Source organism: Schistocerca serialis, chromosome 3, assembly GCF_023864345.2.
Source record: "Schistocerca serialis cubense isolate TAMUIC-IGC-003099 chromosome 3, iqSchSeri2.2, whole genome shotgun sequence".
In the NCBI taxonomy this organism is placed as follows: Eukaryota; Metazoa; Arthropoda; class Insecta; order Orthoptera; family Acrididae; genus Schistocerca; species Schistocerca serialis.
The window spans coordinates 769,679,660-769,705,712 of record NC_064640.1 but is presented as its reverse complement, the minus strand read 5'-3'; the positions used below and the strand labels follow the sequence as shown (position 1 = coordinate 769,705,712).

The following is a 26,053-nucleotide window of genomic DNA, read 5'->3' as shown; positions in this document are numbered from 1 at the left end:
ATGAGGTAGAAAGGATGTGGAAATAACTGACCATGTCCTTTCATAGGAAACGCACAAGCATTTGCCTTAAGCTGTCTAGAGAAATCATGGTAAACATAAATCAGGATGACCAAACTGTGATTTGAATCACCGGAGTCCACAAACAAGACTGTAGGGTACTATCTCATGCAAATCAACGGACGGTCACATACGCATTTTTCTTGAATTTTATCAGTTGTCTAATACAGCATACCTATCTAAACTCTTTACTGGTGAGAATATATGGTGCTTTTATGTTAGCTGCATTAAAAGAAACAACTGGGTAAACCCTAAGATAACATCTTCCATACCTGATTGCGGTCATAAAGGTAAAGATACGAGTCTCGTGGCACAGAGAAAGAGTTTTGTACTACGAAATGCTTCTAGAGTTATATCTGGTGCAACTGAAAATTTATCAACAACTGAGACGTCTTTTAGTAGCAATATATAAAAAAAGAGGAATGTCAAGAAGACTACACAAATTATTACTACTGCACTATAATGCCGGTCAACTCTCTGCTCAAAAAATGTTCAAATGTGTGTGAAATCTTATGGGTCGTAACTGCTAACGTCATCAGTCACTAAGCTTACACACTACTTCAATTATGCTAAGGACAAACACACACAACCATGCCCGAGGGAGGACTCGAACCTCCACCGGGTCCAGGCGCACAGTCCATGACTGCAGCGCCCTAGACCGCTCGGGTGGCCGTGCGGTTCTAGGCGCTCCAGTCCGGAGCCGCGCTGCTGCTACGGTCGCAGGTTCGAATCCTGCCTCGGGCATGGATGTGTGTGATGTCCTTAGGTTAGTTAGGTTTAAGTAGTTCTAAGTTCTAGGGGACTGATGACCTCAGATGTTAAGTCCCATAGTGCTGAGAGCCATTTGAACCATTTTTAGACCGCTCGGCTAATCCCGCGCGGCTCATCTCTCTGCTATTCTTCTCATTTTGCACAAGCAAATATTTACCTATTACGCTGCTTATCGAACAACGATTGAGATAATGGGTGTCAAACTTGGCTCGACAACGTCTTCAACTCCATTAACAGCTTTCTACAGGCGTTATGTCTAAGAACAATCCAAGTGTTGTCAGACTGATTTAGATATAGGACAGCTGTATTGTTGATGATTAGTTTATGACTTATGTTTATTTGTTCAATAAACTAACTGAAAATGTTACAAAATATGCATTTTAGTAATACAAATGAGTTACAACTTATCGTGGTGACTTTATCATAAAAGTCTTACAGAATAAAACAAAGTCATCGAAACTGAAGCGTGTCCAGATCGTTACGAATTAGCATGAAATTATGGACTTTCGGTCTCCAAACGGTGTGTGTCGACGTGCAGTCCAGAACCATACTGGAGTAGCGGTACGTAATTACCAAGGAAGGGGTAGATACATTCAAGTGCCACAGTTAACTCAGTCGTAGAAACATACCGTCGTGACCAGCTAACAGACTCCCGTATGGACGACGGAGTAATAAGCGTCCCTGGCGTAGAGGAATAACTGAAAGAGTTGAAAACAAGTAAGTCACCAGGTCCGGAGGGAATACCAATTTCGTTTTTCACAGAGTACCATAACGCGTTGGTCTCTTACCTAGCTTGCGTTTGTCGCGAATCTCTCACCCGGCGAAAAGATCCAAGCGACTGGAAAAAACCGCAGGTTACTCCTGTATATAAGGCGCGCAAAAGAACTTACCCAGAAAATTACAGATCAAAACCACTAATATCGGTTTGTTGTAGAATTCTTGAACATACTATCAGTTCGAATATACTAAATTTTCTTGAGACCGAGAAGCTTATGACCAGGAATCAGTATGGTTTTAGAAAGCATCGCTCATGCGGAACTCAGCTTGCCCTTTTCTCACACGACATACTGCGAACTACGGATGAAGGGCTACAGGCAGGTTCTATATTTCTAGACAGCGCTTGACACGGTGCCCCATTGCAGGCTGATAAAGAAGGTACGAGCATATGTAGTAAGTTGTAAGATGTGTGAGTGGCTAGAAGACTTCTTAAGTAATAAAACCCAATATGTCGTCCTCGACGCCGATTATAAATTATATATGGTGCGTCCCATTTATCTTGACCACCCTAAATAACTGTTGTCCAGATGCAAATTACAAAATATTTCAAGCAAATGTTCCTTAGCCGTCACGGGGACATCAATCAGCATGACTGCCATCGTTGTAGCTTTGTTTTTTACAGAGATATGAATATCGGTATGACTTTTTTTAAATGGGACCCTAAATTTTTAATTCGGTAATTCATTTCCTCTCCAAAAGACCTATTCAAAAATGTATCACAGTGCACCATTCACTGAAACACAACGTTATTAATTACATAACACAACATAGACTTTGAGTCCACTTGCTGGAGTTGTCAGTAAACAAATGAAAACAAAGTAACAATATAACACAAAATTGACTTTGACTCTCCTGCACCACTGCCCAGGAGTAGAACATTCAAAGGTGCTCAAAGTGGTGACCCTGGACACCGATACACTGGTGCACTCGTTGAATGAAAGAATTTTTTACTGCTTCCAGTGTTGCCTGCTGAAGACAATTACAAGCAAGCACGATACGTTCCTGCATGTCCTCTGGAGTTGTTGGAATATCGCGATAGTGAACTTCTTTAATGCATCCCCGAAGAAAAAAATTCAGAGGATTTAAATCAGGAGACCTAGCAGGCCAAGTAACTGTTCCTTCTCGACCAATCCATCTGGCAGGATACTTTCGGTTCAGAACACGACGTGCACGCAAGACATACTGTGCGGGATATCAATCGTGTTGATACCACATAAGCATTCTGGTTCTTAGCGGCGCTTTACCCAGTAGAGGAGGAACAATTCGTCTGAGGAAATTGGCATACGCTGTGCCGTTCAGACTACCATTGATGAAATAAGGGCCAATAATTGTAGTACCAAGCATCCCACACCAGACGTTAATTTTCCATTGACGCTGATGTTTCACCCGTTTAAGCCATCGTGGGTTGTCGCTGGACCACTAATGCATGCTCCTTGTATTTACCTGTCCTTTCTTTGATTAGGAACATTGGAGAAGAAGTTCGGGTTGGCGAGGATTTGCTGCTGTGCCCACTGACAGAACTGTACACGATTCTGGAAATCACTCCCATGCAATTCTTGACGTAGGTGTATATGGTAAGAATGGAACCAGTGATGTGTAAGAATACGATGTACACTGTTTTAGGAATGCCAATCTCGTGTTCAAGCTGTCGTGTGCTCACATCTGGATTCATAGCAACGGAAGCGAGAACAGTAACTTCGCCAGCTTGGTCTGTGCGAGTACTGCGACCATTGCGTTGTCGTGTGCTGAAACTTCCCGTTTCCTGAAGCGTCGCAACAAAACGAGAAAACATCCATCGGGTAGGTGTTTTTTTGTCAGGATATTGCTCTCTGTACAGTTCCGCTGCCTGCGTAGCATTTCACCTACCTTCAACAACAACAACAATGAAAGAAACGTTATGTCGATGCAGTTTGTACGAAGGACAACCTTTACTGTATGCGTACTCTACATAACAGTACTTATAAGGACTAAACTACTGTACTAAATGTACCCTTACATAAGAAAACAATACTGCAGTTACCGTTCTGCTACCTTACATTCCCCAAAGATGAGTAGCATTTCTCCCTTCTCTTCGTTGCTGTACATTCTACTCACACAACTCTTCAACCGACAGTTGGTGACGGAATGACGGGTGTGCATTCTACTTATGTTTACATTTGTCCTCTGTCAACGTCAACACGTGGATGTGTTCCATTACCCCAAGTACCTGCACTAAGCGCTGGGAGCGTCAACGCCCGTGTTGTGTTATGCAATCAATAACGTTGTGTTTCAGTGAATGGTACACTGTAATACATTTTTGAATAGGTCTTTAGGAGAGAAAATGAACTAGCGGATAAAAAATACAGGGTGACATTTAAAAAAGTCATACCGCTGTTCATATCTTTGTAAAAAAGAAAGCTACATCGAAGGTAATCATGCTGATTGATGTCCCCCTGATGGCTAAAGAACATTTGCTTGAAACATTTTGTACTTTGCACCTGCACAAACAATTATTTAGGGTGGTCAAGATAAATCTGACACCCTATATACAGGGTGAGTCGCGTAAGACGTAACACCCACTTTATTCCGGGGGCGATTGCACGTATCGGCATGCGGTTTTCGGTGAATCATAGCGGACTATGGGGCACATACGTTGGTTGTTGTTGTTGTGGTCTTCAGTCCTGAGACTGGTTTGATGCAGCTCTCCATGCTACTCTATCCTGTGCAAGCTTCTTCATCTCCCAGTACCTACTGCAACCTACATCCTTCTGAATCTGTTTAGCGTTGTCGTCTCTTGGTCTCCCTCTACGATTTGTACCCTCCACGCTGCCCTCCAATACTAAATTGGCGATCCCTTGATGCCTCAGGACATGTCCTACCAACCGATCCCTTCTTCTATTCAAGTTGTGCCACAAACTTCTCTTCTCCCCAATCCTATTCAATACCTCCTCATTAGTTATGTGATCTACCCATCTAATCTTCAACATTCTTCTGTAGCACCACGTTTCGAAAGCTTCTATTCTCTTCTTGTCCAAACTATTTATTGTCCACGTTTCACTTCCATACATGGCTACACTCCATACAAATACTTTCAGAAACGACTTCCTGACACTTAAATCTATACTCGATGTTAACAAATTCCTCTTCTTCAGAAACGCTTTCCTTGCCATTTCCAGTCTACATTTTATATCCTCTCTACTTCGGCCATCATCAGTTATTTTGCTCCCCAAATAGCAAAACTCCTTTAATACTTTAAGTGTCTCATTTCCCTCAGCATCACCCGACTTGATTAGACTACATTCCATTATCCTCGTTTTGCTTTTGTTGATGTTCATCTTATATCCTGCTTTCAAGACACTGTCCATTCCGTTCAACTGCTCTTCCAATTCCTTTGCTGTCTCTGACAAAATTACAATGTCATCGGCGAACCTCAAAGTTTTTATTTCTTCTCCATGGATTTTAATATCTATTCCGAATATACGTTGATACATGCACAATAATCACAACGTTTATATTGACCGAGATAATGAGACAAGTACACGTTTTTTAAATGGGTGGCTATACTTTTTTTACCATCATTCGAACGCTCTGGAAAAGACGCGTATAGTGATGTAACGCATGTTGCTATTGTGATTCAAACTTGGCTTAAAAGAGGGCGGATGAGGATTTACCTACTTAGCGTGGGCTGTGCATGCTACATAGAGCACGGCAACTCAGCCTGGGGGTCGCGCGAGGCGTGTTTACAGTGTGCAGCCGCTTCCGACCGCCTCGACCTTCAATCGTGTAATATTTCCCAGCGTCTTTTAAAAATGGTTCAAATGGCTCTGAGCACTATGTGACTCAACTTCTGAGGTCATTAGTCCCCTAGAACTGAGAACTAGTTACACATAACTAACCTAAGGACATCACACACATCCATGCTCGAGGCAGGATTCGAACTTGAGACCGCAGCGGTCTCGCGGTTCCAGACTGCAGCGCCTAGAACCGCACCCAGCGTCTTTTAAGCGAAGTTTGAATCACAATAGCAACATGCGTTACATCACTATACGCGTCTTTTCCATAGCGTGCGAGTGATGGCAAAAAAAGTATAGCGCCCTATTTAAAAAACATGTACTTGCCTTATTATCTCGGTCAGTATTTACGTTGTTCCTGTTGCTCTTCATCCGTTGTTCGCAGTATATCGTGCGAGAAAAGGGCAAGCTGAGTTCAGCACGAGAGACGCATTCTAAGTCCGCCCCCGGTAGCAGACAAGGGGAGCCTCCATACTGTAAATTACGGATTTTGATGCGCTTCAAATATGTTGTAGAGGCACTTACCCTGAGTACAGGGCCTTGTTTGTGAGAAAATCGATTCTGAAGTTCATTGCCTGGTTTGTATATCCGTAACATAATATATAATCGGAGCAAGTCAGCATAGCGCAGCGGTAGAGGTTCACGGCTCCTGCTGTGGAGGTACCGTGTTCGAATCCTGCACGTGTACTTTTTTTTCAAAATCGACCGACTTTTTCAATTTTATTTCAAAGAATATCAACGAACAGTGTAAGATGTGCGAAGTTACAAAGATATATTCAGTTATTAATTTTTTCTGCCATACAGTATTACAAAATCTTATGTTTCATCGTCGACATTACTCGATGTGCCAGAACAATGTTGTGGGTGATACTTATCATAGAAAGAACCGAAGCACAAATTTTCACAGCACCAATTGCATTTTATGAAAGCAACCGTCTTGCAGACGTACGGTTTTTTCATGAGCGATACCGGGAAACACAATTCTTTTGCATTCACAAACTTTCATCCCCTAATTTCGATGCGAACCATGCGTATCTAATGATTCTATCAAAATTAGGTGCGCTGAATTGATGTAGGATTGGCGAATGTAATTTTATCGAATCTTCCCTGCAAGAGATCTCTGTATTGTCTTTCATCAAGTCGGGAGCACAATGAATAATTTTCGTGAAGATTTTCACCTGTCGGTAAAAATAAACATCGCAGGGCTGGCAATAAGGAGTGCACTTTGGTGGGACCACTTTTAGGGTCCAGGGTTCAAAAATGGTTCAAATTGCTCTGAGCACTATGGGACTTAACTTCTGAGGTCATCAGTCCCTTAGAACTTAGAACTACTTAAACCTAACTAACCTAAGGACATCACACACATCCATGCCCGAGGCAGGATTCGAACCTGCGATCGTAACGGTCGCGCGGCTCCAGACTGTAGCGCCTAGAACCGCTCGGCCACTCCGGCCGGCCTAGGGTCCAGGGGCTTGTTTTCCTTTCATCAGTAAATAGATGATCGTATAAAGTTGAATCGGTTTGCGCTCCCCACGAATCGATAATGTACAAAAAAATTTTTCTGTTCCAATTGCAGAACGCAAAAATTCTTCGTACACCAGTTTAGTGGTTCAAATGGCTCTGAGCACTATGGGACTCAACTACTGAGGTCATTAGTCCCCTAGAACTTAGAACTAGTTAAACCTAACTAACCTAAGGACATCACACACATCCATGCCCGGGGCAGGATTCGAACCTGCGACCGTAGCGGTCTCGCGGTTCCAGACTGCAGCGCCAGAACCGCGCGACCACTTCGGCCGGTCCAGTTTAGTGAACTTCCCGGATTTCGTGCAGGACACGACTACATTTCTATATTTCCCAGTTAATTCGTCTATTCGTTTTTTAACGTTAAGACCAAATTTTCCGGACGGTTCTTGCATACATAAAAAAACATATGGGATCACCTTTCCTGAGGCCGTTATGGTATACTGGGCCGTATAAGAACGAGTAGTCTTGTTTAAATATTTTTTTTCGGACGAGAACGGTTTTCGTTTCTTTTTCCGAAAGTGATCTATTATACGTTGCCTGATACTGGCAGCCAGTTCGGTCAGTGACGAAATTCTCCGTAAGTATTCTCGTTTGTATGCGGAATTGTTCGGCAGCTGCTAAAACCTCGCAAATTCTTTAGAGCTGACAAACTTTGTAATTTTTCTTTGCCGAATCTGATGTTTTTTCTTGAATAGCTCAACCCATGCATGGCCGGCCGTGAAATTGAAGCTTTCCGATAAGAAGTGAAGAGCAGCTGTGAAGTTCTCGTTATCACCAGATCTCGGAAAAAAATTTAATTTTTCAGAAGCCATTCTCTTTTTTACGATATACTCGACATATATTTCATGTCAATATGCTTTACATTTTCCGAATTCTGCCTCGCTTTGACGAACCTTTCATACGTTCCCTTCTAGGGAAGATCCGATAAAATTACATTAGCTAATCCTACATCAACTCAGCACACCTAATTTTGAAAGCATGATTAAATATGCAAGGTTCGCATCGAAATTAGTAGATGAAAGAGAAATCTTTTTGAATGCAAAAGAATTGTGTTTCCCGGTATCGCTCATGAAGAAACCGAACGCCTGTAAGACGGTTGCTTTCATAAGATGCGCGTGGTGCTGCAAAAAATTGTGCTACGGTTGTTTCTATGATAAGTATCGCCCACAACATTGTTGTGGCACATCAAGCAATGTGGACAATGAAAAATAAGATTTTGTAATGCTGTATGACAGAAAAAATTAATAACTGAATATATCTTCATAACTTCGCACATCTTACACTATTTGTTGATATTCTTTAAAAGAAAATTGAAAAATTCGGTAGATTCTGGGAAACAAAGTACACGAGCAGGACTCGAACACGGTACCTCCAGCGCGGTAGCCGTGTAGCTTTGCCGCGTCGCTACGCTGACTTGCTAGGTATATACGTGATGTTACCGATTTTCTCAAAAACCAAGGCCCGTCGCTAAAAACCAGATAGACAGGTACTCTACAACATATTTGAATCACATCAAATTCCGTGATTTACAGTATGGAGGGTCCCCTTGTGAGTGGTCAGCGCGACAGAATGTCTATCCTAAGGGCCCGGGTTCGATTCCCGACTGGGTCGGAGATTTTCTCCGCTCAGGTACTGGGTGTTGGGTTGTCCTAATCATCATCATTTCATCCTCATCGACGCGCAAGTCGTGTAAGTGGCGTCAAATCGAAAGACTAGCACCCGGCGAACGGTCTACCCGACGGGAGGCCCTAGTCACACGACATTTACATGACGCATTCTAAAACCATACTGATTCCTGGTCATAAGCTTCTCGGTCTCAAGAAATAAATTCGAACTGAGGGTATGTTCAAGAATTCTACAGCAAACCGATATTAGTGGTATTGGTCTGTAATTTTCTGGGTACGTTCTTTTGCCCTTCTTATATACAGGAGTAACCTGCCCTTTTTTTTAGTCGCTTTGCCTTTTAGCTGGACGAGAGATTCACGATAAATGCAAGCTAGGTAAGAGGCCAACGCCGTATGGTACCCTGTGAAAAATGAAATTGGGATTCCATTCGGACCTGGTGACTTACTTGTTTTCAAATCTTTCAGTTGTTCCTCTACGCCAGGGATGCTTATTACTCCGTCGTCCATACGGGAGTCTGTTCGCTGGGCAGACCACGGTATGTTCCTACGACTGAGTGAATTGTGGCACTAAACAATATGTTAATTGGATCTGTTATGTATCTACCCCTTCCCTGGCAGTTATGTAACGCTATTTCAGTATGGTTCTGGAAGCGTTCTCGCTTCCCACGCCCGGGTTCCCGGGTTCGATTCCCGGCGGGGTCAGGGATTTTCTCTGCCTCGTGATGACTGGGTGTTGTGTGATGTCCTTAGGTTAGTTAGGTTTAAGTAGTTCTAAGTTCTCGGGGACTGATGACCATAGATGTTAAGTCCCATAGTGCTCAGAGCCATTTGAACCATTTTTTTATGGTTCTGGACTGCACGTAGACACACACCGTATAGCGGTCCCATCACACTTCCCTGGTTCACTCATATATATATATATATATATATGATTTAGTGGACAGGGTGGGCAGCAGTCCGCCATTGTTTGCTGATGATGCCATGGTTTACGGTAAGGTTTCGAAGTTGAGCGACTGTGGCAGGGTACAAGGTTACTTAGACAAAATTTCTAGTTGTTGTGACATATGGCAGCTAGCGCTAAATGTAGAAAAATGTAAGTTAATGCGCATGAATAGGTGAATAGGGAAAAGAAACCCGTAATGTTCGCATACAGCATTAGCAGTGTCCTGCTTGACACAGTCACGCCGTTTTAATATCTGAGCGAAACGTTGTAAAGTGATATGAAATGGAGCCAGCATGTGAGGAGTGTGGTAGAGAAGGCGAATGGTCGACTTCGTTTTATTGGGAGAATTCTAGGAAAGCGTGATTCATCTGTAAAGGAGATCTCATATACGACGCTAGTGCGACCTATTCTTGAGTACTACTCGAGTGCCTGGGATCTGTACCAGGTGAGATTAAAGGAAGACATCGAAGTACTTCAGAGGCGGGCTGCTAGATTTGCTACTGGTAGGTTCGAACGACAAGCAAGCGTTACGGAGATGCTTCGTGAATTGAAACGGTTATCCCTGGAGGGAAGGTGACGTTCTTTTCCAGGTACACTACTGAGAAAATTTAGAGAACCGGCATTTGAAGGTCACTGCAGAAAGATTCTTCTGGCTCCAACATATATTGCCCGTAAGGATCGCGAAGATAAGATACGAGAAATTAGGGCTCATACGGACGCATATAGACAATGGTTTTTCCTTCGTTCTATAAGCAAGTGGAACTATGGAAATAAGTAGTAAAGGTATGGGGTACCTTCCGCCACGCGCCGTATGGTGGTCTGCGGTGTATCGATGTAGATGTCGAATGCAATTGTTTATTCATAAGTAACTAAAAACCTATTTAAGCAGAGGCAGAGAAAGTAGTCATTAACAAGAATGCAATTCTGCAAGGTTCCAACCTTTAGACCTACAGAATCAAAGTAGCGGGATAACGTATGGAGGAGAATTTTGCTTAAGATTTCCTTACTAATTTATTGTCGATCTGCCTGAACACAGCTCTTTCACAAATAAAGCAAAAAACCTTGTCAAACTACAGCTAAAGCAGTCTTCAATTTCAAAGACGAACATTTCACCATTGAACTAACAGGCAGCTGCACCAAAGATCGCTCCCTCTTCACTCTCGTGATGGCTAAAACGGAAAATTTTCAACGTTAATGATGAGGTTAGTTGCAGTTTCTACTTGGAACGAACTTCCCGGACTCCGAAACATTAAGTGTCTAATTCTATGTTATTTTCTAAAGTGAGCATTATTCAGAAACTGTAATCGAAATTACAACAAAAATCAAGTGAATAGAGTAGGATAATTTTGAACTTCTCCAGGAAGTAAATCGACAGGTCCAGTATTGCCAAAGATATTCTGGGATATTTTATAATTTAATTTTCCCCGAGACATTTAAGTCTTATCTTTATCGTAGATGAAGATAGAAGGTGAAGAAATGAATTAAAATTTGTGTTGCGGCCGGGACTCGAACCCGGGTCGCCTTGCATTTTTTTCTTTTTTTTATTCGATGTTGATCGTTGTGATTGGTCGCTGAGGACGTCATATGACATCCATTGAAGTTCGTTGTTGATCCTTTCTCTCAGTTTTTTTATTACAGAGGCCAACCAGCCCTCTGACCGAACACGCTGAGCCACCGACTTATTAGGCAGGAATGTTGAACGTTACACCGTCGTAGCTAAACATATGAATAGTCCATGCAGCAATGTTGACCATAGTGCTGAGGTGGTATAATGGTCGTCATTTCCGCCTAGTAATCGTTCGAGTCCCGGTCGCAGCACAAATTTTAATTCATTTCTCCAGCTTCCATCATTATCGTATGGCTCAAATGGCTCTGAGCACTGTGGGACTTAACATCTATGGTCATCAGTCCCCTAGAACTTAGAACTACTTAAACCTAACTAACCTAAGGACAGCACACAACACCCAGCCATCACGAGCAGAGAAAATCCCTGACCCCGCCGGGAATCGAACCCGGGAACCCGGGCGTGGGAAGCGAGAACGCTACCGCACGACCACGAGATGCGGGCTATTATCGTATGTTCTGGGATGTTGCCAAGTCTCGAACTAGAGGCAGGTAGAATAGTGGTTTCGCAGCCGAACTGCTTCTGGAGCGTCTCCTACTTGGTGTTTCAAAGACACTGACCTGGCAGCCACCGAGTTGACTGAACGAACAGGTCAATGAATGTCATTTGCATTTCTGTAACTAGAGGTCGAAGGCCAGCATTACCTGTGGTTACACAGTAACCGTTATGGGGAGATAAGAGCTTTTTCTTCTTTTGATCAATACGAATTTCAAACAATTTTTCTTAGGAATACTTTCATCTGCACTAACATTACATCTGTGAATAGTGTCAAGTTTCAAATGAAAAAAGTGAAGTGGGCTCAAAAACACGTAATGAGATGAATCCTGTTTCTGTACGCAATGCAAATTCGATCCCAGCCTCTGATAAGATGAAAGGAGAAGCGTGTGGTATCATATCATACGAAAAAGAAAACAAAATGCTGATGTTATTTTCTAGGATATGCCTTAGTTAACCGAAACTGCCATTCAGTTTGCATCGATGATAATAATATAGCTACTGATACTGATTTGTCAGTAAAAGAGTAATTTGGTGTGCAAACCGAGAGTACATTTTAAATGGAGAGAAACCGAAATGTCAGTAAGAGCTCCACCGAGCTGAGCGTGAAGTGGACTGTATATGAAGTGCCTCGCATTTGGTAATTTTAGTTGTTAAATTAGTGGCTGATGGTTTTATATTAGCGAAACCTCTCGGCTATCACAAACTTCATATGAGAAGTATCCACTTGTAATTGTTAGAACAGGCCAATACGTTCCATTGTACTCTATTTGTGGCTCAATATGACTCAATTGGTGACGCCAAATTTAATTTTATTTCATCTGCTGACGACAAGCAGAATGAATTTCGAACTCCTGTGAAAATTTTGTTGCCTGCCTTCTGAAAATCACAATTGGTATCTCACTGGGAGAAATGTATTCGTCGCCAGGGTGACTACCTAGAGACATACCGTAAATATGTAGATATGAAGAATACAGATGTAGAATGTTAATAAAGTTTCTTTTATTTAAAAAGCTTTATGAGTTTTCACACAAAAAAAATCCAGAGAAATGCTTTTCGACAAGCCCTTGCGTGTTCGACTTAGTACATAAGATGAGGAATCCATTTCAATAATGGGCATCCTAAATCTCGTGTGACTTCGACGCAGCACATCTCACTTTAAATGATGTGTTTAGTCGATGTGGAATACTGTTTTTGTAATGTAGTTTTGAGATACCGTACAGAAAACATTTAAAACCAGTGTATTTCAGTGTGTGAGCATAGCCACGAGGGCTGAATTGTACATACGATCCCTTATTAAATTACGGTATCTGTCAATAAAATTTGCTTACAAGCATTCATTAACACGTTCGCGCTTACGATGAGAATTTTCTTTCTAGCTGTGGGGTGGTGGATTGGCAGACTGAAAATTATAGTCACTATGTTCTCCACTAGTTTCTGTTTGACCACAAAGTAAGTTTTCAGGCCCTTTAAAAACGGTGAAGATGGTAAATTTAACCCGCCGCCCCACAAGTCAACTTTTCCCTCATATGCAAACTTATCACGTTGCGCGGCATCCACATTAGAATTTTGAGTGAAATTGCTCAGCAAGCTCATTTAATCCATAGAGCCTGGTATGTACTGGAGGCATTGCGTTAGTATTTTCCCTTTGAACTCACCTTTCGTAAGCGATTTTCAGATAGTACAATGTTTGACAATGATGCAGTCTCCGAGATCTTCAGGTGGCGGGGAAGAACGACTTACACTTATTGATATTGGTCCAATAGCAGACATTTTCAGGTTGTTAAGCACAAATAGGCAGTCGATATTAAGGCACATTTTCGTAGCTTATACACTCCTGGAAATTGAAATAACACCGTGAATTCATTGTCCCAGGAAGGGGAAACTTTATTGACACATTCCTGGGGTCAGATACATCACATGATCACACTGACAGAACCACAGGCACATAGACACAGGCAACAGAGCATGCACAATGTCGGCACTAGTACAGTGTATATCCACCTTTCGCAGCAATGCAGGCTGCTATTCTCCCATGGAGACGATCGTAGAGATGCTGGATGTAGTCCTGTGGAACGGCTTGCCATGCCATTTCCACCTGGCGCCTCAGTTGGACCAGCGTTCGTGCTGGACGTGCAGACCGCGTGAGACGACGCTTCATCCAGTCCCAAACATGCTCAATGGGGGACAGATCCGGAGATCTTGCTGGCCAGAGTAGTTGACTTACACCTTCTAGAGCACGTTGGGTGGCACGGGATACATGCGGACGTGCATTGTCCTGTTGGAACAGCAAGTTCCCTTGCCGGTCTAGGAATGGTAGAACGATGGGTTCGATGACGGTTTGGATGTACCGTGCACTATTCAGTGTCCCCTCGACGATCACCAGTGGTGTACGGCCAGTGTAGGAGATCGCTCCCCACACCATGATGCCGGGTGTTGGCCCTGTGTGCCTCGGTCGTATGCAGTCCTGATTGTGGCGCTCACCTGCACGGCGCCAAACACGCATACGACCATCATTGGCACCAAGGCAGAAGCGACTCTCATCGCTGAAGACGACACGTCTCCATTCGTCCCTGCATTCACGCCTGTCGCGACATCACTGGAGGCGGACTGCACGATGTTGGGGCGTGAGCGGAAGACGGCCTAACGGTGTGCGGGACCGTAGCCCAGCTTCATGGAGACGGTTGCGAATGGTCCTCGCCGATACCCCAGGAGCAACAGTGTCCCTAATTTGCTGGGAAGTGGCGGTGCGGTCCCCTACGGCACTGCGTAGGATCCTACGGTCTTGGCGTGCATCCGTGCGTCGCTGCGGTCCGGTCCCAGGTCGACGGGCACGTGCACCTTCCGCCGACCACTGGCGACAACATCGATGTACTGTGGAGACCTCACGCCCCACGTGTTGAGCAATTCGGCGGTACGTCCACCCGGCCTCCCGCATGCCCACTATACGCCCTCGCTCAAAGTCCGTCAACTGCACATACGGTTCACGTCCACGCTGTCGCGGCATGCTACCAGTGTTAAAGACTGCGATGGAGCTCCGTATGCCACGGCAAACTGGCTGACACTGACGGCGGCGGTGCACAAATGCTGCGCAGCTAGCGCCATTCGACGGCCAATACCGCGGTTCCTGGTGTGTCCGCTGTGCCGTGCGTGTGATCATTGCTTGTACAGCCCTCTCGCAGTGTCCGGAGCAAGTATGGTGGGTCTGACACACCGGTGTCAATGTGTTCTTTTTTCCATTTCCAGTAGTGTAGAATCCATTTAGCTGCTATTTGTTAAGTTTCGAAATAATGAAATTAAGAGCTCATATTTGTTTTGTAAATAGAAAACACCTGCCCGCATCTCGTGGTCGTGCGGTAGCGTTCTCGCTTCCCACGCCCGGGTTCCCGGGTTCGACTCCCGGCGGGGTCAGGGATTTTCTCTGCCTCGTGATGGCTGGGTGTTGTGTGCTGTCTTTAGGTTAGTTAGGTTTAAGTAGTTCTAAGTTCTAGGGGACTGATGACCACAGACGTTAAGTCCCATAGTGCTCAGAGCCATTTTTTAGAAAACACCTTCTCTTGCTGCGTTGTATTTTATTTCTCCCAGAGGCGTTTCGCCTTTATTCCCTTTAAGGCATCATCAGTTGGGTAGTTTAGTTCTATTTACGAAACAAAAGCATGTTTTTATGTTCCGAACTTTTTCGTTGCCATTTTCATCTTGTTTGCCCTTGTTGTTCACTATGTGAGTCCAAAGTCGTTAAGTCCTGAAACCACAGTTTTCGATCAAATATCTATAACTAGTGATAGAAGACTGATGGTGCATCATAACGACAAGGGCAAATCAGACGAAATGTAGGAAGAAAGAAGGTCGGATCATAAAAACATGATTGTGTTTCGTAAACAGAGCTGTAGTGTGACCTCCAGCATGTGAGGAGATTAGAGGAAACGCAGATGCCAACTAAAAACACGAGGAACTATCCCACTGATGACGCCTTAAAGCGAAAAAAGGCGAAACTCGTCGGGGAGAAATAAAATACAGTGGAACAAGCGAGGGCGTTTTTTATTTACCAAACAAATATTTATGTGCTTGCTGTGGGGGATGGCCACGCAAAAAAGCTCGTAAACAACCCGTAGTTCACAATTCACATCTAATGTTCGGGAAGGCATTACTATTAAATCATTTATCCCCCTGTTGTTGCGCTATTGCGTAATATTGCTCTTCCTATCACTATCGTGATATCATTTAAAACTGTTTCTTCTATATGGGGTCTATTTCGGGGCATAGATAATTATTTTAAACTTTCATGAACACGGAAGTAAATTTTCGCAAGACAGGGGGCAGATTAAAACTTCGATCACAATCCTCGGATACCCGTTTTTTCAAGTGCTTTCGAGTACTGTTAAGAAAAGTACGTCAGTCCATTGTAAAAACCATACCTGCTTGAAAAGTGGTTAGCACGCTGGACTCGCATTCGGGAGGACGACGGTTCAAACTAGCGTCTGGCCATCCTCATTTAGGTTTTCCGTGATTTCCCTAAATTGCCTCAGGCAAATGCCGGGCTGGTTCCTTTGAAAAAAGGGCACGACTTCGTTCCCCTTCCTTCCCTAATCAGATAGGATCGATGACCTCACTGTTTGGTCCCCTTCTCAAAATCAATCAAACAACCATCTAACATGCTTCAATAGCTTGGTTGCTCCAAGAGCTTAGACAACTACCCCTACAGCAAATTACGTAACTCTCTTCCTCATTTCATTTGCCGAAAACCTCGTTTTGATATCTTGAAACGTTTACGAAATACATGACCCACACTGTGTATGTTACATTTCAGCTCTTAGTGATAGACGTACGCATGGAATATTTTGAAATGGCATCTGACCCTCCATCACACGCGAGTTGCCACTGCCTACGGGACAGAGTCGCCAAAATGGCTCTGAGCACTATGGGACTTAACATCTATGGTCATCAGTCCCCTAGAACTTAGAACTACTTAAACCTAACTAACCTAAGGACAGCACACAACACCCAGTCATCACGAGGCAGAGAAAATCCCTGACCCCGCCGGGAATCGAACCCGGGAACCCGGGCGCGGGAAGCGAGAACGCTACCGCACGACCACGAGCTGCGGACACAGAGTCGCCCCTTGATGGCATATCGCCGTGTTCCATTAGGGGGAAACAGAAATTACTGTCTTTTTCCTTAAATTCAAACAGATATTATTATTAACAAGTTTTCATTTTTAATCAGTGATGTAATCACTCTCGTTATCCAGTGTGCAAATTTTCAACACCAGATCTGTAGGAATCAACTAGAGTTTGAGTAAAATATCTGGATTTTTTTAAAAGATTCCAGAAACTATTTATTTCACACTTGCAGTTTCGGCCTCTGGCCATTTTTCAAGTGGTTCTGCGAAAGATTTTGCTTCAGCACATGTCACACTGTTATAATTCTCCAACATGTATGCGTATCATCGTCGAAGGATTTTCAAATCTGACATGTGCTGAAGCAAAACATTTTGCAGCATCAGTTGAAAATGGTCCAAAATTCCTAAACTGCAATTGTGAAATACATAATTTCCACAGGCAACGGCGAATATGTTGTCCTCTAATAAATTCTACATGGCTGTGAACATCGAACATGAAAAGGTAATCGAAATACCCTGAAGAGCCAAAGAAACTGGTGCACCTGCATAATATCGTGTAGGGCTCCCGCGAACACGCAGAAGTGACGCAACACGACGTGGCATGGACTTGACTAATGTCTGAAGTAGTGCTGGAGGGAATTGACACCACGAATCCTACAGGGTAGTTCATAAATCCGTATGAGTACGAGGGGGTTGAGATCTCATCTGTGGTTCAAATGGCTCTGAGCACTATGGGACTTAACTTCTGAGGTCATCAGTCCCCTAGAACTTAGAACTACTTAAACCTAACTAACCTAAGGACACCACACACACCCATGCCCGAGAAAGGATTCGAACTTGCAACCGTAGCGGTTGCGCTGTTCCAGACTGTAGCGCCTAGAACCGCTCGGCCATCTCGGCCGGCGAGATCTCATCTGAACAGCATGCTGCAAGGCATCCCAGATATGCTCAATAATGTTCATGTCTGGGGAATTTGGTGGCCAGAGGAAGGTTTAAATCAGAAGTGTGTTAGAGTGTTCCCGGAGCCACTCTGTAGCAATTCTGGACGTGTGGGGTGTCGCATTCTACTGCTGGAATTGCCCAAGTCCGTCGCAATGAACAATGGACATGAATAGACGCAGGTGATCGGACAGGATGCTTAAGTACATGTCACCTGTCAGAATCGTATCTAAACGTATTACGGGTACCGTATCACTTCAACTGCCCACGCTCCACACTATTACACAGCCTCCATAGCTTGAACAGTCCCCTGCTGACATGCAGGGTCCGTGGATTCATAAGGCTGTCACCATACCTGTACACGTCCATCAGATCGATAAAATTTGAAATGAGACTCGTCCAACCAAACAACATGTTTCCAGTCATCAACAGTCCAATGTCGTTGTTGACGGGCCCAAGCGAGGCGAAAAGCTTTGTTTCGTGGAGTCATGAAGGGTATTCGAGTGGGCCTTAGATTCTGAAAGCCCATATCGATGAGTTTTCGTTTAATGGTTCGCACGCTGACACTCGTTGGTGGCACAGCATTGAAATCTGCAGCAATTTACGGTAGGGTTGCACTGCTGCCATGCTGAGCGATTGTTTTTAGTCGTCGTTGGTCCCGTTCTTGCAGGACCTTTTTCCGGTCGCAGTGATGTCGGATATCTGATGGTTCGCCGGATTCCTCATATTTATGGTACACTCGTGAAATGGTCGTACGGGAAAATCCGCACTTCATCGCTATCCCGGAGATATTGTATCGCCGGCCGGGGTGGCCGAGCGGTTCTAGGCGCTTCAGTCTGGAACCGCGCGACCGTTACGGTCGCAGGTTCGAATCCTGCCTCGGGCATGGATGTGTGTGATGTCCTTAGGTTAGTTAGGTTTAAGTAGTTCTAACTGATGACCTCAGATGTTAAGTCCCATAGTGCTCAGAGCCATTAGATATTGTATCCCATCGCTCGTGCGCCGACTATAACACAACGTTCAAACTCAGTTAAATCTTGATAACCTGCCTTTGTAGCTGCAGTAACCGATCTAACTAGACACTTGCACTAGACACTTTTTGTCTTACATAGGCGTTACCGACCGCAGTGCCGTATTCTGCCTGTTTAGATATCTCCGTATTTGAATACGCATCTGTATACCAGTTTCATTGGCTCCTCAGTGTATCTGGAAATGGGGTTTAGAACATATTCCGCATATCCAAATTTTCATCCACTCAGAAAATGCTGTTTCGGTCGAATCAAATGAAAATCCGATGGCGCAATATCTCCCATCTCCATTCATTAAACTAGGTTCGCAGGAGAGCTTCTGTAAAGTTTGGAAGGTGGGAGACGAGATACTGGTAGAAATAAAGCTGTGAGTACCGAGCGTGAGTCGTGCTTCGGTAGCTCAGATGGTAGAGCACTTGCCCGCGAAAGGCAAAGGTCCTGAGTTCGAGTCTCGGTCGGGCACACAGTTTTAATCTGCCAGGAAGTTTCAGTTCCTCGATTGTCTGAGACGGATTTGCTTCATCTTCCGTCTTTAACATGTGCCGGCCGGAGTGGCTGAGAGGTTCTGTGCGCTACAGTCTGGAACCGCGCGACCGCTACGGTCGCAGGTTTGAATCCTGCCTCGGGCATGGCTGTGTGTGATGTCCTTAGGTTACTTAGATTTAAGTAGTTCTAAGTTCTAGGGGACTGATGACCTCTGCTGTTAAGTCCCATAGTGCTCAGAGCCATTTGAACCTTTTTTGAACCTTTAACATGTCATTGTCTAAAGGTGCTGGTCTTCTTGATCGATACGAATCGGAAAGATCAAAAATACCGACTTTGGACTTAGAAAATCACCTATGGCATTTACGCACGTCAAATTCACTGCGATAAACATTGCAAATGTTTTTGGTAGTACAGTTGCGTTAGTACCCTTGCGAGACGTACGAGTAATGAAGAAATATTACTTTCCGGTCCCTTTTATTCATTAATCATCCTACGTCACAGGTGGGAAAACGGCGGCGTGACCTACGGATTGGTTTCAGCTGAAGGAATTCGTGGGAGAGCAGTGAGGCGCTCGCTTAGTACAGCGCCTTAGACGCATTTTCAGATAGTTCCGCCGACACTCGGCTCTTCTCGGGCTTGAATCTCATGGCATAGACCAGTGAAAGTTTTGCTTACTCTACGCAAGGGCAATGACATTTCACCGCCGTTAGATTTGAACAATGAAGAGAAACACGTCTCCAGTCTGAACACAAAGTTATGACCCATGTGTTCATGTGCGTGCGGAGGATGGGGTAAACAGCTGTCTTGACGGGATGTAGGGATGAGTATTTTCGCCTCTCGATCAGAGCTAACAGCACACATACGTTATTTACTGCTTACTGTACGTTTTTGTTACACTTTCGTAGCAAACGTTTGTAGTAGGAGACAAAGGCACGAAAATAACCGTGTGTGTTTTGGGATCTTATGGGCGCCCAACGGCGAAGTTATCGGCGCCCTGACATTGATTAAAACAAATGAGTGTGGATAAGAACATAAACTGTCGTACACGCATGCACACGAAACGACCACACAATGACTCTACCGAACAGGCACGCTCACATGCACTAAAACCAATGAGGTGGCAAGATAGCCAATCAAGAAATTAAAACAGAGGGAAAACAAACCACAAAAGAGCTAAAAGAACAGCAACTGGAAATGTGACTGGTTGACCACTTGGTGAGCCAGCCACCCCGTTGACACATTAAAAATATCTCCCCAAAATCGTGTTAAAAATGTGGGACAATTCACAGAACTTTAAAACGCGAACCGCATTCGTTTGAGCATTTCATAAAAGAGACTGCAGATCCGCCGGCAAATCCGCTGCAGTCCGCTGGTCAGCAAATAAAATGCAGTCCAATAAAATATGGTGCACCGTGATCTGCACGCCACAAGCACTACACATCGAAGGGTCCTCTCGCTGGAGTAAAAATGCGTGCGTCATAGGGCTGCGGATGCGAAAAACGAGTAAGGATGACCTCGTCCCGTCGACGTGGCTGGGAGGAAGTACGCCACGGCCGAGTTGTGGGCTTGATGACACGGAGCTTGTTGTCGGTCACTTGTAGCCACTCATGTTCCCAGCGACACTGGACTTCATACCTCAACAGCGAGCTGAGGGCATGCAGTGGGATAGCACACTGAAAGACCTGAACGTCACGACACGCTTACTTGGCTGCTCGATCAGCCCTTTCATTCCCCAGAATTCCCGCCTGCCCTGGTACCCAGCAGAAAGACACCTGTTTCCCCAGTCGCTGTAGTTGGAGGAGGGCGTAGTGGATTGTCTGGGTTCCTTTATCTGCTAGGTACAAACGCTGGAGAGAGTAAAGGGCGCTCAAAGAATCTGAACAGACGAGAAATCTAACACTGGGAGAAAGTCTCATCTGCTCCAGTGCCCGCAAGATGGCATATAATTCTGCGTCAAAGATGGTAAATTCGGAAGGCAGTGTTGCCTTGAGGACACGATCCGGGAAGACGACAGAGCAACCAACAGAGTCACCCTGCTTGGACCCATCCGTAAAAACAGCTACATGGTCGTGGTGTTCAGATAAAACGGCATAAAAGACCCCATTAAAAACGGAAGCAGGAGTGCTATCTCTCCTGTACCACACCAAATCTACGAAAATAACCGACTACCCTCGAAATGTGTCAATTTTAACATCGGCGGCAGCGACCAAAACTTGGTGAACAAAATCATCACCTATTGTCTGTTCACATGTAAACTTCTGTGTTAGCTGTTTGTTAACTTTGTAAAAGTGTCTCCGTGCTTCTTTACTGAGTTTATTCGCAAAATGTTTGGCATTACGAAGAGATAAGTAGATGCTGAATGTCGGCAATTCCAGGATATGTAGACAGAGGTTTATTTCTTTATCAACTACAAAGATAAACGAGGTGGCTTGTTGTGTAGAGATTCACTATGAGTTGGGTGCAACTTAATACGAATAGGAACTTTTCTACGAAACACATTGCTCAACAAAAGCTTTCTATTCTTTCTCGTATTGACATTACACTATGTGAATTAGGCCAATGCGTCATCAAAGGTTGCCCATGCTCGCTCTAAGTTCTGATTATTGACAAACAGCCTTCTACTTTTTAAGCCATAACACATGTATTTTAACTCCTTACAACATGTTAAAAACTTTTGTATATTTCGAACGCTTCGATTGGGTACATATACAGTTGCAAGACGACTGTACTGGTCGAAATGGGAAAAACGAAACAGAGAAAAAAGTGGGGCTGTAGGCACTTAGTGATTCCAGTCAAATTCAGGAACTGAAGCTAACTGCGGATTACTCAAAAATTTTTCAGACCAGCAAGCACTAGCGTTTGTCTAGTTACAGGGTGGCAAAATAAGATTCTATAGTGCTATTTTGGAAACACTTTATATATTTTGGATGAGATAGCGTGTACTTCAGTACAGTATTAACCAGGATTTGACCTTAACAAGTATAGCTGCCAGTTTCCATGTCGACAGTGTTATTCAAAGTAACTACAGCTTGTTTAGGCGAGAAGGAATTGAAATATAAATCAATGAAGTCAAAAAGATACTGCTGTAATGGATCCTTTAATAGTAGAACAACTACGAAGCATAAAACTTGTAAATTTGTTCCAGTATCTTTCTGTCTACCTCCTACACAAAACTCTTTGGAGTTGCACCGATTTCTAAATGTGTGTGCTTGCAGTGTAATGCTATGATTTAATAGTTTTAATCAATAATTTAAAAAAAGAAAGCTTTTCCACTGCATCTGGTGCAGAAATTGTGAAAATACTGAAGCGCAAACTTTAATTCATAAATAAAATGTATTCTCCTATAAAATGATTAATTCGCACTTACAATATGAAAGCTCTCAAGGTACTTTAATTCAGTTGCTTTCGTTGAAGTCTTCTAACGATTCAATAGCTAACAAATTTCTACCATTCTCTGAGAATTTTATTTTCAGTACGACGAATGTACGTGAACTCTTTTCAAAGCACGCAACCGCGCAACGAAAGATAACAATCGCAGAATGCATAACCATTAGAATGTGAGCATAGAACGATTTCGACTCGTTGCGTTGCAATAAAATGAATTTCTATTAACATAAGACTTCCTCTACGGTCCTGGTATTCAATGTGACCCCTCTTCCGATATAGCATCCTACAGTCAGCCAGCTTAAGACTTAATCAGTGTGGTCTACTTTGGCTTCCCTGGTGTTCTATTGAAAGATCACAAGTACGGCGATTGCTACGATAACACGCAATGGATTAGAAGAAAAGTGTTAGGGCGTAAAGTCAAGCGTCGGCACACCAGTTGGGAAGACAGAGCGGAGTCGGCTGTGGAGAAGACGTTAGCCAACTGCACGCTGACCGACCCCTTTCTAAGCCGACAATGCGACGGCAGCGGCCTCTATACAAAGAGAACTTAAGTGCTGCGCCGAGTGGTCGCGGCCTAGCTCTACAGCTGCATCAAGATTAGGCACTTCAACAACAGGGACTTAGGAATTGTAAATACTGAAGAGACATCTTATTTGCATGTCGTCCTTCGCTTGCTCAAATGTTTCAAATGGCTCTGAGCACTATGGAACTTAACATCTGAGGTCATCAGTCCCCTAGAACTTAGAACGACAACCCTTTAATGACCAGTGGGAACTATAGTTCCCACTTATTTGTTTTCGCTGTAAGTTCAGTGGTAATCCGTGTTCCCACTTCTAACTTGTTCTACCATCTCTGTTAGGGTGTGCTAACTATGTGAAGATTGTCAACGGTTAGGCGAAAGCTGTTGTATTTCTACCTTGTGAGTCAATCAACGCAGAAGCACAGTTCCCGCGTGAAAATGAGCCACTGTTTCGACCGCTACAGCGTTTTTTGGATAGTGTGCTTTACTTTTGCATGTGAAGTGACTCGTGTTGTATTTATCTACTTTTATATTTATGAGGGAGATAGTATTCGTGTATATTTGCTGGATTTGACTGAAAATTACATAAATATTACAAGGTAAGTTAATGGAAGCAGAAGTGAAGTATTCTGCCCATTGGCTGTGGCAGAGTATAATAAAATAATGGGAGGAGTGGATAGATTTGATCAGCTGCGTGAACGGTATGCTGTAGGCCGTCTTTCATGGAAGTGGTGGCACAAACTGTTTTTCACTCTTGTGGCTTTGGCAGTTGTCAATTCCTATGTTATGTGGAAACTACAGAAGACAGAAGCAAACCAGCTAACATTTAGATTGCACTTGACAAGGCAGCTTATCTCTGGATTCTCAAGTCGTAAGAGAAGAGGAAGGCCTGTTCATTTTCAAACACCAAAAAGAGGTGTGTCTGGAGTACCAGATGAAGTTTGTCTGGAGAAAGTTGGAACTCATTTCCCTACAAAAGGTACAACAAACAGAAGATGCTGCCAATGTAGCACCAAGAACAAAGAAAAGAGAACAAAAATAATGTGTAGCAGCTGTCGTGAACCTTTGTGTGTAGCACCATGCTTCTCTAAGTTCCGTAGTACATCACCTTAGTGAACTCAAAGGACAGTATGAACTAATACAAATATAAATGTAATGTTAAACATGTTTTTGTACTAAAAAATAAAGGAAATACATTTTTTTAAATTAGCAAGTGAAGTTACTCCAGAGTTCGGTGGGAACAATAGTTCCCACTAATTTTTTTATACTCGTAGGCTAAACTCTCACTTTCAAGATTTAAACTATGATTTTATGAATGGTTTCTTAGCCCAATAAAGTGTTCATAAAAAGTCTACAACTTCCGGAAATAATTTGGTCACTAAAGGGTTAAATCTAATTAACCTAAGTACATCACACACATCCATGCCCTAGGAAGGATTCGAACCTGCGACTGTAGCAATCGCGCGGTTCCGGACTGAAGCGCCTAGAACTGCTCGGCCACCGCGGCCGGCTTTGCTTGCGACACTTCTATGTTATTCTCAAAGTTAAGTATTGTCAGTCTTCATTTCGTAATAAAACTCATTAATACGATTTGTTTGAACGTTGTCTAGCGATCCGAGAAGGTAAACTTCCTAGACCCTCACATTTGGCGAGTAGGCAGTACTCAACAAAAAGTGAGTGAGAAACTGAAACACGCTACAGCAGCTTCCGTTTTGCGATATATAACCAATTAAAATAATTTTAAAAAATAAAATAGTGAGGGGGGGGGGGGGGGAGAGAGAGAGAGAGAGAGAGAGAGAGAGAGAGAGAGAGAAAATGCAGTCATCAGAAAATGTGCAGCATCCAGAAACCGTTGACCATTTATTTTGTAAACCTATGATGATGACAGTTGATGTAAGCGTAGTTCATAATTAACATATCTCAGGTTGTGAAACGTGGTATCCTTTTGAACGTTTGTCACTTTAAGTATATAAAATTTTAGCTACGGTACATGACGTGCAATGAGTCCGCTCCTCGTTTGCAAATATACATTATCGTGTAACGGAAGCCAACAATAAAGTGACAATATATGGAGATGGTATCTGTTCTTTCGGACATGCCCATAAATAGTTAAGGCTGACCGGCCATTGACCTTCTTCTGTGCGGATGTACACGCGTTGCCTGAACTCTTACGGGCTCGGTCAGATTGTCATGCGCGAGTAATGAGTGTAGTGGGCAGGGGCACTACGAATATAGTGTGTGGAAATTCAGTTGGGAATGTGGGTCTCAAGGGAGCGTGCAAGAGATAAATCTCTGCAGTCGCACTATCCTCTGTGCCTCGGTGGCTCAGATAGAAGCCGGCACGGTAGCTCAGCATGTTTGGTCATAGGGCTGCGTGCTATCTGTAATAAAAGAACTGAGTCAAGGAATCAACGATCAACTTGAACGAATGTCTTGTGACGTCCGTACAGACCAAACGCAACGAACTATATCGAACAAAATGAAAGAAAAAAAGATGGATATAGCATCTGCCATGTAAGCAGGAGATCCCGGGTTCGAGTCCCGGTCGGGGTACACATTTTGAACTGTCCCCGTTGATGTATATCAACGCCTGTCGACAGTGTAGGGTCTTGATTTAATTATCATAAAGTAACATGTTTTAGATCTGTCACTGACAGCGTGGCTTATTTATAAAGTTGGTTTTGCTCTCTGATAGGCACAGAACCGTGCCACTCGAAAGTACTGTACATAGTTTTCCTGCAACAACTAAAAATGACGATGCGCCTGAGGTGGGCGAAGAATGGGGAGCAGCTAACAAAGGGAAATATTACAGAGAGAAAGAAGGAAAGTTAGAGTTTAACGACCTTTCGACAGCGCGGTCATTAGAGACGGAGCACAGACTTTTATTACGAAAGGATGGGGAAGTAAACCAGCCGTGCCCTTTTTGGAGGAAGCAACCCGACATTTCCTTGGAGCGATATAGCGAAATCACGGAAACTCTAAATC

General features: G+C 43.7%; 1 protein-coding gene across 1 annotated transcript in view; it reads right to left on the bottom strand.

Moving 5' to 3' along the window:
• LOC126470611 (inactive phospholipase C-like protein 2) overlaps positions 1 to 26,053 on the bottom strand; it is a 725,325-nt gene that overhangs the window by 441,621 nt on the left and 257,651 nt on the right. The window lies entirely within an intron of this gene.